Here is an 11,677-nt window from a genome sequence, read left to right as displayed (position 1 = left end):
ATCTCAGTACAGCAATGTTGATGGGACCGACTTCTCAATGCAAGACCCTTCAATGTAAGTAACTCTAGGATTTGCCACGAGAATGGAGTTAAGACTCCAAATTTAACCAGAAGGCTCCCGGAGGCCATGGCATCTAGAATCCTGAATCCTACAGCGGTAGAAGCTTCCCGAAGCATTTATTTTTCCTTATTTTTTTAGGTAAAGTGCTGGTTAATTTGTTTTATTTTTACTTTATATTTAATGTTAATTATTTTTGTGTATTTTTTTTGGGCTGTAGAACAAATAATTTGAAATTCCATTATTTCTTATGGGAAAATTTGCTTTGATTTATGAGTGTTTTGGAATACGAGCCCACCAGCTCATGAGTGCAGCTCGCGCAGGTCTGATCCAGGATCTCAATAGTGTGACATGTTGTGTTTTATACTAAGGTGTTGGGTGTGACCCAGTATTAAGTGTACAGTAAACTTCAGATAACGAGTAACGTGGTTTTTGTGTCTTCCGCAAGACGAGCAAATTTTTTAAAATGAATTTAAACTTTGATAACGAGCATTGTCTTGGTTTACGAGCGCCAAGTATCATGTATCACGCATGCGCTTCTTGATTTGACACAGAGCATCACGTGATCACAACTTAGCCAACGTTTTTTTCTCTCTCTTGCGCTGTAGGTAATCATCCACCCTGCTGGTTCTTAGTGCTCGTCTCTTACTGGTATAATCAACATCCGTATTGAGATACTGCGTCCGACCCAACATCTCGGTATAATACCACCTAAGCTCACTTTGGGATCTGCCACAGATCACAATAAACCTATTATATTGCCATTGTAAATCATTATTGTTTTTTGAGCTGGGGGAGCCATGTCTGTCTCCCTGGGCCATTACAACAATTGTGGCTACTTGGACGATCGAAGTTTTGCATTTTGGTAAAAATCCGAGCGCCCCTCCCACAATGGCAACCTATTATTTAAGACCATCATCTTAGTACAGCAATGTTGATGGGTCCGACTTCTCAATGCAAGACCCTTCAATGTAAGTAACTCTTGTATTTGCCACGAGAATGGAGTTGAGACTCCAAATTTAACCAGAAGGCTCCCGGAGGCCATGGCATCTAGAATCCTGAATCCTACAGCGGTAGAAGCTTCCCAAAGCATTTATTTTTCCTTTTTTTTTAGGTAAAGTGCTGGTTAATTTGTTTTATTTTTACTTTATATTTAATGTTAATTATTTTTGTGTATTTTTTTTGGGCTGTAGAACAAATAATTTGAAATTCCATTATTTCTTATGGGAAAATTTGCTTTGATTTATGAGTGTTTTGGAATACGAGCCCACCAGCTCATGAGTGCAGCTCGCGCAGGTCTGATCCAGGATCTCAATAGTGTGACATGTTCGCATTTTGGTAAAAATCCGAGCGCCCCTCCCACAATGGCAAGCTATCATTTAAGACCATCATCTCAGTACAGCAATGTTGATGGGTCCGACTTCTCAATGCAAGACCCTTCAATGTAAGTAACTCTTGGATTTGCCACGAGAATGGAGTTGAGACTCCAAATTTAACCAGAAGGCTCCCGGAGGCCATGGCATCTAGAATCCCGAATCCTACACCGGTAGCACCTTCCCGAAGCCGGTTCTTTTCCCGGGGCCGCGTAGGGGCCCGAAACCACCTGAGCTCACTTCGACATCTGCCACAGACCACGGTAAACCTATTAGATTGCCATTGTTAATTATTTTTGTTTTTGAAGCTAAGGGAGCCATGTCTGTCTCCCTGGGCCATTACAACATTTGTGGCTAAGCATGGACTACTCGAACGAACTAAATTTCGCATTTTGGTAAAAATCCGAGTGCCCCTCCCCCGATGGCAAGCTATCATTTGAGACCATCATCTCAGTACAGCAATGTTGATGGGACCGACTTCTCCTTTTGAGACCCTTCAGTGTAAATAACTCTTGGATTTGCCACGAGAATGGAGTTGAGACTCCAAATTTAACCAGAAGGCTCCCGGAGGCCATGGCATCTAGAATCCTGAATCCTACACCAATAGCACCTTCCGGATCCCAGTTTTTTTCTGGGGCAACGTAGGGGCCCGAAAACACCTGAGGTCACTACGGCATCTGCCACAGACCACAGTAAACCTATTATATTGCCATTATAAAGCAATTTTATTTTTTAAGATAAAATTTGAGCATCAGGTCACCAGGGGGCCCCCGCTCATTTGAGACCAGGATCTCAGTACAGCAATGTTGATGGGACCGACCTCTCAATGCAAGACCCTTCAATGTAAGTAACTCCTGGATTTGCCACAAAAATGGAGTTGAGACTCCAAATTTAACCAGAAGGCTACCAGAGGCCATGGCATCTAGAATCCTGAATCCTACAGCGGTAGAAGCTTCCCGAAGCATTTATTTTTCCTTATTCTTTTAGATAAAGTGCTGGTTAATTTGTTTTATTTTTACTTTATATTTAATGTTAATTATTTTTGTGTATTTTTTTTGGGCTGTAGAACAAGTAATTTGAAATTGCATTATTTCTTATGGGACAATTTGCTTTGATTTATGAGTGTTTTGGAATACGAGCCCACCAGCTCATGGGTGCAGCTCGCGCAGGTCTGATCCAGGATCTCAATAGTGTGACATGTTGTGTTTTATACTAAGATGTTGGGTGTGACCCAGTATTAAGTGTACAGTAAACTTCAGATTACGAGTAACGTGGTTTTTGTGTCTTCCACAAGACGAGCAAAAATTTTAAATAAATAAAATTCACTGCTTTTAGGCCAATAAATCTGGTTTAGAGCTCGAATGTGCATTGGACGTTCAGGCCTATTTCGGAAGAACAGAATGTCTGACTAACTTGTGTTATACCAAGCTGTAAAGAGGCAATCTAAGCTTTTATTTGTGATCAGATTGATCTGTATATCTTTTAAATTTATTAAAGTTGTTTAAAGAGTTGCCTCTTGCCTCTTGTCTCTGCCTCGTGTCTGCACGCCTGTTTTTCTCTGATGCAACAGAAGAACCTGGTCTTTCACAGAGGCATTGTGGGTGTTGGACATTAAACCTATTTTAAACATATAGGTTTGGCTTACTTAGAATAAAATCCCTAAAATATAATTGAAATTTAATAAAAATTTTCCACACTTTTTTTCTGAGAAATATGCGGTTTATTCAGTCATTAGAAAAAAAACAAACAAAAAAACAACTTGATATAAACTCACAGAAATTATTGTAGTGAACAGCAAACACTATTTGAAATACATTTAACTGTTAAGGTAGATCCTTATTTTGTGTCCATCCTGTTAACCAAAAACTGAGGAGTAACTACTTAAACGTAGCTTCTACATCATTATTCAAGGGCATCTCCAAGAGCAGCAACTAAATATCTTGAGTGGACACATTACTGCCAATCTTAATCACATTCCGGCCTTGCCCGGATCAGACTTCTGTACGGGAAGTGAGAACATACACCAGACAGTATTTTATAGACACTATAACTTCCGGACTTTAACTCCGCACACAAACTAGAAATCAAACTTTTTTTTCAAGGAAACAGACGCACATCACCTAAGATTTAAATTCAAGAACATCCAGGTATCACACCCTTGAGGCTGAAAAATAGTTTGTTTTTGAAAAACGTTTTTACCTAGAGTTAAATGAAGCAGACTAAAGTTGGGTGTTGGCTTGTCTCATGAGTGAACACTGTCAAGCAAAAACAAGGCCGAGGAGAACATCGGCCACAACTGCTACGTAGCCGAGGATTAGGATACTTGCTTACACAACAGGAAAGGATTTAAATATGATATGAACCTGTTTTGTTACAATGACATAAAAATAGTGGACATTTTTTGTTTTAGTGACTTTGATGTTTTGCACATATCCAACATAGCTATCCAATACTACCTTTACAAGCGCTTAAGAAATATGCTTTTCATGCCAAAGATTTATTAAAATGCACCCAAAAAAAAAAGTCCAATGATACTTTTTAAAATAAAAATGATTTTTTGGATGACCAACAAAATTGGTTTCCTTACATAAAACATAATAGAAAAAAACACTCATCTGAATATATCTGTAATAACTTTTTCTAATGAATATGTCTGTTTAAAAAAAAAGAACTAGTGTTGAAATTTAAGCTTAGTGTTTGTACAGTATAGTGAAACTTAAAATGTAGTGTGACCATTTATGTGACTGTTGTGAATCAGAAAATTCATATTTCTTGAATTGAAAAACAAGCACCAAGAAAGGATTTGTTACTTTGCAGAAAACACTTGTTTAAAAATAACCAATCACATTCCATATTAGCTTAATTTTGATTGTGTAAAGCTGTATTAAAACAATTGTTAAAAGCCCTATACAAATCAAATATGACTCCAAGTTTCAGCAGATGCTGAAGGATGATTTATGAAACAGTGCAAGGTTAACCTTTGACCCTGCTGTACAGGCCTGTATTCACTGGCTTTTATAGTTAAGGGACTTAAGTCTAGAAGTTGGTTCTTTTAACCATCATATACTGAGAAGTTGGTCTCAAGGGTTACCTCACATTAACAGCACCTCGGATTAGAGCCATTATGATGCCAATACAGATCATGGGTAGCAGATACAACAGAAACTATTCGAAGGAGATTATTGCATATTTTGGACACCTGTGGCATAGCTTTACAATGTAGAAATAATCAGGAATGACCATGGAGGTAGGAAGTGATCCCAAACTTGTGTAGTGCATACTTTTCTACCACACATCAGTAATAAAAACTCAGTTGTGTCAATATGAACTTTTATTAAACAGACATTATAGGCCTCAAAACAAAGGACAAAACATTCGGAGCCTGCAAAATCACTATTTATGCCTGCTTCACCTTCTCCTACAAGTCTGCTTCTGCTCCTTCATCCTCAGTTCTTTTTTCTCCAAAACCTCCTCTTGTATGTCTTCTCCCCATGCTTCAATTTTACTCCTCGTCCCACTTCACCCAGGGTTCCTTCAGTTTAAGAAGATAATGATAGAAATTAGTCATGTGTAACCAAAGTATTTACAATTGACAAACCTGAGGTCTTTTGCTGTTAAAAAAAAAAAAATTTACTTGTAAAGTTTAATAAAGTAATTTGCAATTACCAGGTGTTTGTGAGGTGGCTTCAAAGAGACTTGGCTGATAGAATATCATCCTCTTCACCTTACTGGTTCCATGACGTTTGAGTTTATTGAGTGATCTTCCCGGACACTTCCTGTGCTTAAGGTATCCTGCATCCAAGGGGTTTAAAAAAAAAAAAAAAAAAAAAAGCCAAAGAGCTATGGTGCTCTTACACCAGTAGGGCCTCGAACTGTGATCCTTTGATTCTGTGGCAAAAAGATGAAAGTATTGTTTAAGCATTCTAGAGTTTACACATTGATTCAAAGTATCTGGATTTGTGACAACCACATTGTTTATCACAAACAGCAAAGATCCAAATTCTAAATATACATGTTTGTTTTAACTGCCTGAAATAAAAAAGTATGTGAAGCAGATCTGTTAATATATATATATATATATATATATATATATATATATATGACAAAGACTTGTATGCATCAGCCATTTTGCTGACAGAGTGAAAATGCATACCTTAAGCACCAGGCTCATTGGGAGACTCGCTGGGAGACTTGGAAGGAGGAAACCTTTTTGGAGTGGAATGTGGACAGGGAGTTTTGACTGCAGAGTGATAAGGAGAAGACAAATTTGGGCTGGCAAACTCATGCCCTCTTCTGGGCCTGACTAGATTTTGAAGGAGGCACACATTTGGTGTGGCTTGAAGAGCGGGCTTGAAGCTCTCAGGAGTGCCAGTTCCTTTGTAACATCTATCCTCTCTGCATGTAGAGAGTGATGGTAGGTTTCTGAAAATACAAATGTAATGTTAATCACTTGAGCTCATTTTAACACTTGCCTACAGAGTGAGCATGAATAAATAAATACAGCATTTCTGATCCCATGTTGAACACAAGACCAAAATAAGGAGCACAGAAGCTTTAATGGCGGTTAGATTTAGAGCTACCTCCCCAATACACAAACACCTAGAGACCAACTTCAAACATACCTCAAGTTTGTGGATTTTTTGCAGGTGCTTGTCTAGTCTAATGTATTTAGCCTTGCAGAATTGGACTGGACAGGTGGTGGATGTAGGAGTATCAGGCCAGAGGCATCAGAAGCAGGCTACTGCTGTCTCAAAGTAAAGCTGTAGAAATTAAACAGATTATTTTAAAACAAAATGGGCATTTAAGCAAATTGTGCATCAGATGCAGGTACAAATGAAGCCTAGAAAAAAGAAAACAGGATACTTACTGTCAGTGAGAAAGTTTGGGTAAAAGAGCAGAGTCAGTTGGTTCAGTAACCTTTTCTGTGGACCTTGGGTGCTGGGCTACATTAGCATACACTTGACCACAAATGGGACACCTACAGGTATATCCACCTGTTCGATCGATGCACCTTCGAGAAAGCCGTAGCCTGCCACTCTGCTCCTGATGCCTCTGGCCCGATACTCCCACATTCACCACCTGTAAACATTATATTCACAAAAGAGAAACATGTTTAGAAATGCTGCATCACAACCATATTTTGGGGAATAGAGACTCATTAATAAGCTGTTAAAGGGTGCCAGTCTGCTCAAGATTTACAAAGATAACTGCATGAAAAACAGTGATGGTTTTAACCAAGTCCTACATATAAGCTTATTAAACAAACATTTACAACAACCAGTAACACCCACTACCTGCACCCTACAGATATTAAGGCATGTCATTATTCTTTGTTTCTTACCTGAACACTGACAACTTCTCCCTCCACTCAAGAAATTCTTCCATCAAAAGACCTGCTATTTAAGTGCTTAAACTAATCAACAAGTCTGTTCTGATTGGCTGCAGCTCCATTTATTGTTTACTGCACCTGATTGTGTTCAGTTGATCAAAGGAACACAATCTTATCCTTGGAATTTCACTGGATTGGGAGCTACTGAGATGTTTTAATGATTTTAATGTTTTGAAGTCTAAAGCTATTTCTTTAAAATTAATTCAATAAATTCATTATATAAAGTTAAAATGATCCCTGGTTTTGTCTTTTCTACACAACAGCAAAGGCCCTAAATATGACTCCAAGTTTCAGCAGTTCGTTGAGACCAACTTCTCAGTATATGATGGTTAAAAGACCCAACTTCTAGACTTAAGTCCCTTAACTATAAAATCCAGTGAATAAAAAGGTAACAATGCATGATGAAGGTTACAGTACATGTATGACTAAAGGTGTTCTGTAGTCAAGTTCTTAAGAAATATGCTTTTCACACCAAATTTGTTTATTAAAATGCATTGAAAAAAAGTCCAATAATGATATTTTTTAAAATAAAAATGATTTTTTGGATGACCAACAAAATTGGTTTTCTTACATAAAACATGATAGAAAAAACAACTCGTCTGAATATATCTGTGTAATAACTTGTTCTAATGAATACGCCTGTATTAAAGAAGAAAAAATACAAACAACAAAAAAAAAAACTAGTGCAGCCATTTAAGCTTAGTGTCTGTACAGTATAGTAAAACATTTAACAAGAAAATGTAGTGTGACCATTTATGTGACTGTTGTGAATCAGCAAATGAATTCATATTTCTTAAATTGAAATACAACAAGCACCAAGAAAGGATCTGTTACTTTGCAGAAAACATTTGTTTAAAAATAATCAATCACATTCCATACAAACTTAAATAATTCTTTTGATTGTGTAAAGCTGCTTTGTGACAATGACAATTGTTAAAAGCGTTATACAAATAAAATAAAATTGAATTAAATATGACTCCAAGTTTCAGCAGTTCGTTGAGACCAACTTCTCAGTATATGATGGTTAAAAGACCCAACTTCTAGACTTAAGTCCCTTAACTATAAAAGCCAGTGAATAAAAAGTTAACAATGCATGATGAAGGTCACTGTACATGTATGACTAAAGGTGTTCAGTAGGGATTATGCACTACACTGTGAGAACATGGTACACCCTTATTACAGGCCTGTACAGCAGGGTCAAAGGTTAACCTTCCACTCTCTCATAAATCATACTTTAGCATTTTAACATACTGATATCATTGTTAAACAGACCTTTCAGAAAGAGCAGAATCTAATCATAATTCTACTACAATGAGCTCTTGTACAACGGTACATTTTACACACAGACTCAAAGGTCAAAGGTCAATCCTGCACTGGTAATCAGGCCTATTTTGTAGGAACAGAATGCCTGATTAACTTGTGTTATACCAAGCTGTTAAGGTGGCATTCTAAGCTTATATTTCTGATTAGAATGATTTATATATATTTTAAAGAATTTGATTGTGACGCATATAAATACGTGCGTTTAATGCTGCTTTTTAGGCCGATAAATCTGGTTCAGAGCTTAAATGTACATTAGACGTTCAGGCCTGTATCGGAGGAAGAATATCTAAATCCTTGTGTTTCACCAAGATGTTAATGTAAGGTTATTGAGGTAGAGCCGGTTGACGACTCATTTCGTATCGCAATGACGTTTGCTGTGTAGCCGAGGACTAAGATTCTAGGTTTTGTCTTTCTTACACAACAGCAAAGGCCTTAAATATGACTCCAAGTTTCAGCAGTTCGTTGAGACCAACTTCTCAGTATATGATGGTTAAAAGACCCAACTTCTAGACTTAAGTCCCTTAACTATAAAAGCCAGTAAATAAAAGTTAACAATGAATGATGAAGGTCACTGTACATGTATGACTAAAGGTGTTCTGTAGTCAAGTTCTTAAGAAATATGCTTTTCACACCAAATTTGTTTATTAAAATGCGTCTAAAAAAAGTCCAACAATAATGTTGTGAATCAGCAAATGAATTCATATTTCTTAAATTGAAATACAACAAGCACCAAGAAAGGATCTGTTACTTTGCAGAAAACATTTGTTTAAAAATAACCAATCACATTCCATACAAACTTAAATAATTCTTTTGATTGTGTAAAGCTGCTTTGTGACAATGACAATTGTTAAAAGCTCTATACAAATAAAATTGAATTGAATTAAATATGACTCCAAGTTTCAGCAGTTCATTGAGACCAACTTCTAGACTTAAGTCCCTTAACTATAAAAGCCAGTGAAATAATGTGAATACGAAGTTAACAAGGCATGACCAGGTTGCAATGCACATTAGCTGATGTATGTTTGGGAGCAAATATAGCCATTGACAGACAAAAATCTAAGAAAGAGCACAAACACTTTTAAAAACAATAGCGTATATTAAAGTTCCTGCATTTTTAAAAGCTTTTAGCTGGATCTCAGGAGTGGGGTGAGTGTTTAAAGTGGGCCGCCAAACTTGCCAGATAGGACTCAGGTTTTATTAGGTCTTTCCTAAAGATTTTATTATTCTTACTGATGTGAATAAAAAAATGTCTTTAAAAAATTGTGTGGGGTTCCAGTGATGGATGTTAAACTAGCCATAGATCGTCAGACATCTAAAAAAAGAGCACAACTGCTATGATGGCATATATTAAAGTTGCTGCATTTAAAAAGCTTTTAGCTGGAAACCCCACATTTTGTTGTCTACCAACTAAAGGTCAAAATACATACGTCTAATCCAGCACACACGGCGGGAAGACAACCACTTCCAGTATGTGGAGATATCAAAGTGGAATTCTATCAAAAACAGAGCAAGATGAGAAGGGATAAGATGTTTTACTTCTGGGTAAACACATTCCTTATCCCTGGATCAGTGGGGAACAGATTATTTTCCCCAAACTTTTAGGTGAAGCTATATTTCACAAAAACATTGGAGGAACCATCCAACTCAGAGGACAGCCCTTCCGCATGCGTAACCAGTGACATGACAATGAACCGGATCATTATATCATTTTTCTGACTAATATTGATACCCAGGAAGGGAAAGAGGCCATAAAAATATCTTAAAAAAGAACCCAAACGCATCCAGGCCTGAACAAAAGCTTTTGACTTTTATAGGCATGATCACAATACAAGCACATGTAGGAAAGGCGTGGTAGACAGACCCTCCAGCCAATCTGAACTTTTAATTGAACGACGGAGGGAGAATCTGTCAGCGATCAGGTAAGAAAACCAGGATAACTGCATGTATTAATATCTGTATGGTGCAGGTAGTGATTACTGTAAATGTTTAGGATGTATGTAAAATCGATGTCTGAGGAAAAACATATTGGGTCTTGCAATATGGGTCTGGGCAAGTTGGCTTTGACCATATTGGGTTTTGCATACATTCATAACAAATATTTATAATTATCCTGCTTAAATGGTTAAAGGGTCTTTTACGGACATGTTGGGTTTTTTCATACTGAGATGTTGGGTGATTTAAATGTTTTAAAGTTTAAATCACTCATGAAGGTTTTTAAAACCTATTTCTTTTAAATTAATTCAGTAAATTCATTATATAAAAGTAAAATGATCCTTGGTTTTGTCTTTCTTACACAACAGCAAAGGCCCTAAATATGACTCTAAGTTTCAGCGGTTCGTTGAGACCAACTTCTCAGTATATGATGGTTAACAGACCCAACTTCTAGACTTAAGTCCCTTAACTATAAAAGCCAGTGAATAAAAAGTTAACAGTGCATGATGAAGGTCACTGTACATGTATGACTAAAGGTGTTCCGTAGGGATTATGCACTACACTGTGAGAACATGGTACACTCTTATTGAAGGCCTATACAGTAGAGTCAGAGGTTAACCCTGCACCGTTTCATGAATCCTCCATTAGCATCTGCACGTAAGGGGGGTCTTTTAACATGCTTAATATCATTGTAAAGCAGAACTTTTCAGATTTTTTCCTACGTTTTAAGGCTCTTTTCAGCTGTAATTTCCTTTACATTAAGTTGACTAGTGTTTAGATCTTTGCCGTTGTATGATAAAAGGTGTGCACATGCCACAGAATCAGAGGATTGCCATTAACGTCTCCTCTGCTGCAAGAGCACGCTAGTTTACTCCAGTTACAAGTATATTAGCAACAAGAATACATCTAGCACTTAATTGTATTTTCAGATGCAGCAGGTCTACATAAGCCCAGGTACAGCAAGTATCCTGGAAAATTAATCTTCAAAAATTGTGATGGAACCAATAAGGTTAAGAGGCATACATGTGAGTTACAACAGTCAGCAGTATGCAACTATTTACACATAAACTTCTGTAAGGCTTAACATTAACAGACTAGACAAGCACACCAGCAATGATCTCCCATCTTGATGAGGTTCAAGACAGCAGTTGAAGAGGGCATTGGGAGGGAGATGGATGAAACTTAAAGCTGCTCACTGAAAAACATGCATCCTCCTTCAAACTCTTGCAGGTCTGGTCAAATAAAAAACACAAGACTGAAAATACATGCAACCTTCACTGTATTAAAAAAAAGTATATATATATATATATATATATATATAAGTACTAAGTACCTCTCATCCCTCCCCGCTGAGCGAGCTCGGCCGATCAGCTCTGTCTGGATCTCTGGCTGCGAGAGGTTACAGCATCACCAGGGAACCGAACTAGGGAGCACTTTACCACTGCACTACTCAGAGTCCAGCTAAAAGCATTTTAAATGCAGCAACTTTAATATATGCAATCATAGTAACTGCACTCTTTTTAGATGTTTGACGATCAATGGCTAGTTTTTTTTCCCAAACCTTCAATGAGTTGGTTTTTCATCAGCCTCTGACCCAACACTC

At 37.3% G+C, this 11,677-nt stretch overlaps 1 long non-coding RNA gene across 1 annotated transcript; it reads right to left on the bottom strand.

Annotated features, from left to right (window-relative positions):
- Positions 1-5,274: 5,274 nt before the first annotated feature.
- On the bottom strand, positions 5,275-6,179 carry LOC128517133 (uncharacterized). Its single transcript, XR_008356793.1, has 3 exons — positions 6,053-6,179; positions 5,584-5,852; positions 5,275-5,318 (listed from the first exon to the last, which is right to left on the bottom strand). It is a non-coding gene; the product is annotated as an uncharacterized LOC128517133 (long non-coding RNA).
- Between the last annotated feature and the right edge of the window lie 5,498 nt (positions 6,180-11,677).

The sequence above is a fragment of the Clarias gariepinus genome, unplaced genomic scaffold (assembly GCF_024256425.1).
Source record: "Clarias gariepinus isolate MV-2021 ecotype Netherlands unplaced genomic scaffold, CGAR_prim_01v2 scaffold_36, whole genome shotgun sequence".
NCBI classification, from domain to species: domain Eukaryota; kingdom Metazoa; phylum Chordata; class Actinopteri; order Siluriformes; family Clariidae; genus Clarias; species Clarias gariepinus.
The sequence above is the reverse complement of the archived record's forward strand: the minus strand, read 5'-3'. Positions and strand labels throughout refer to the sequence as shown.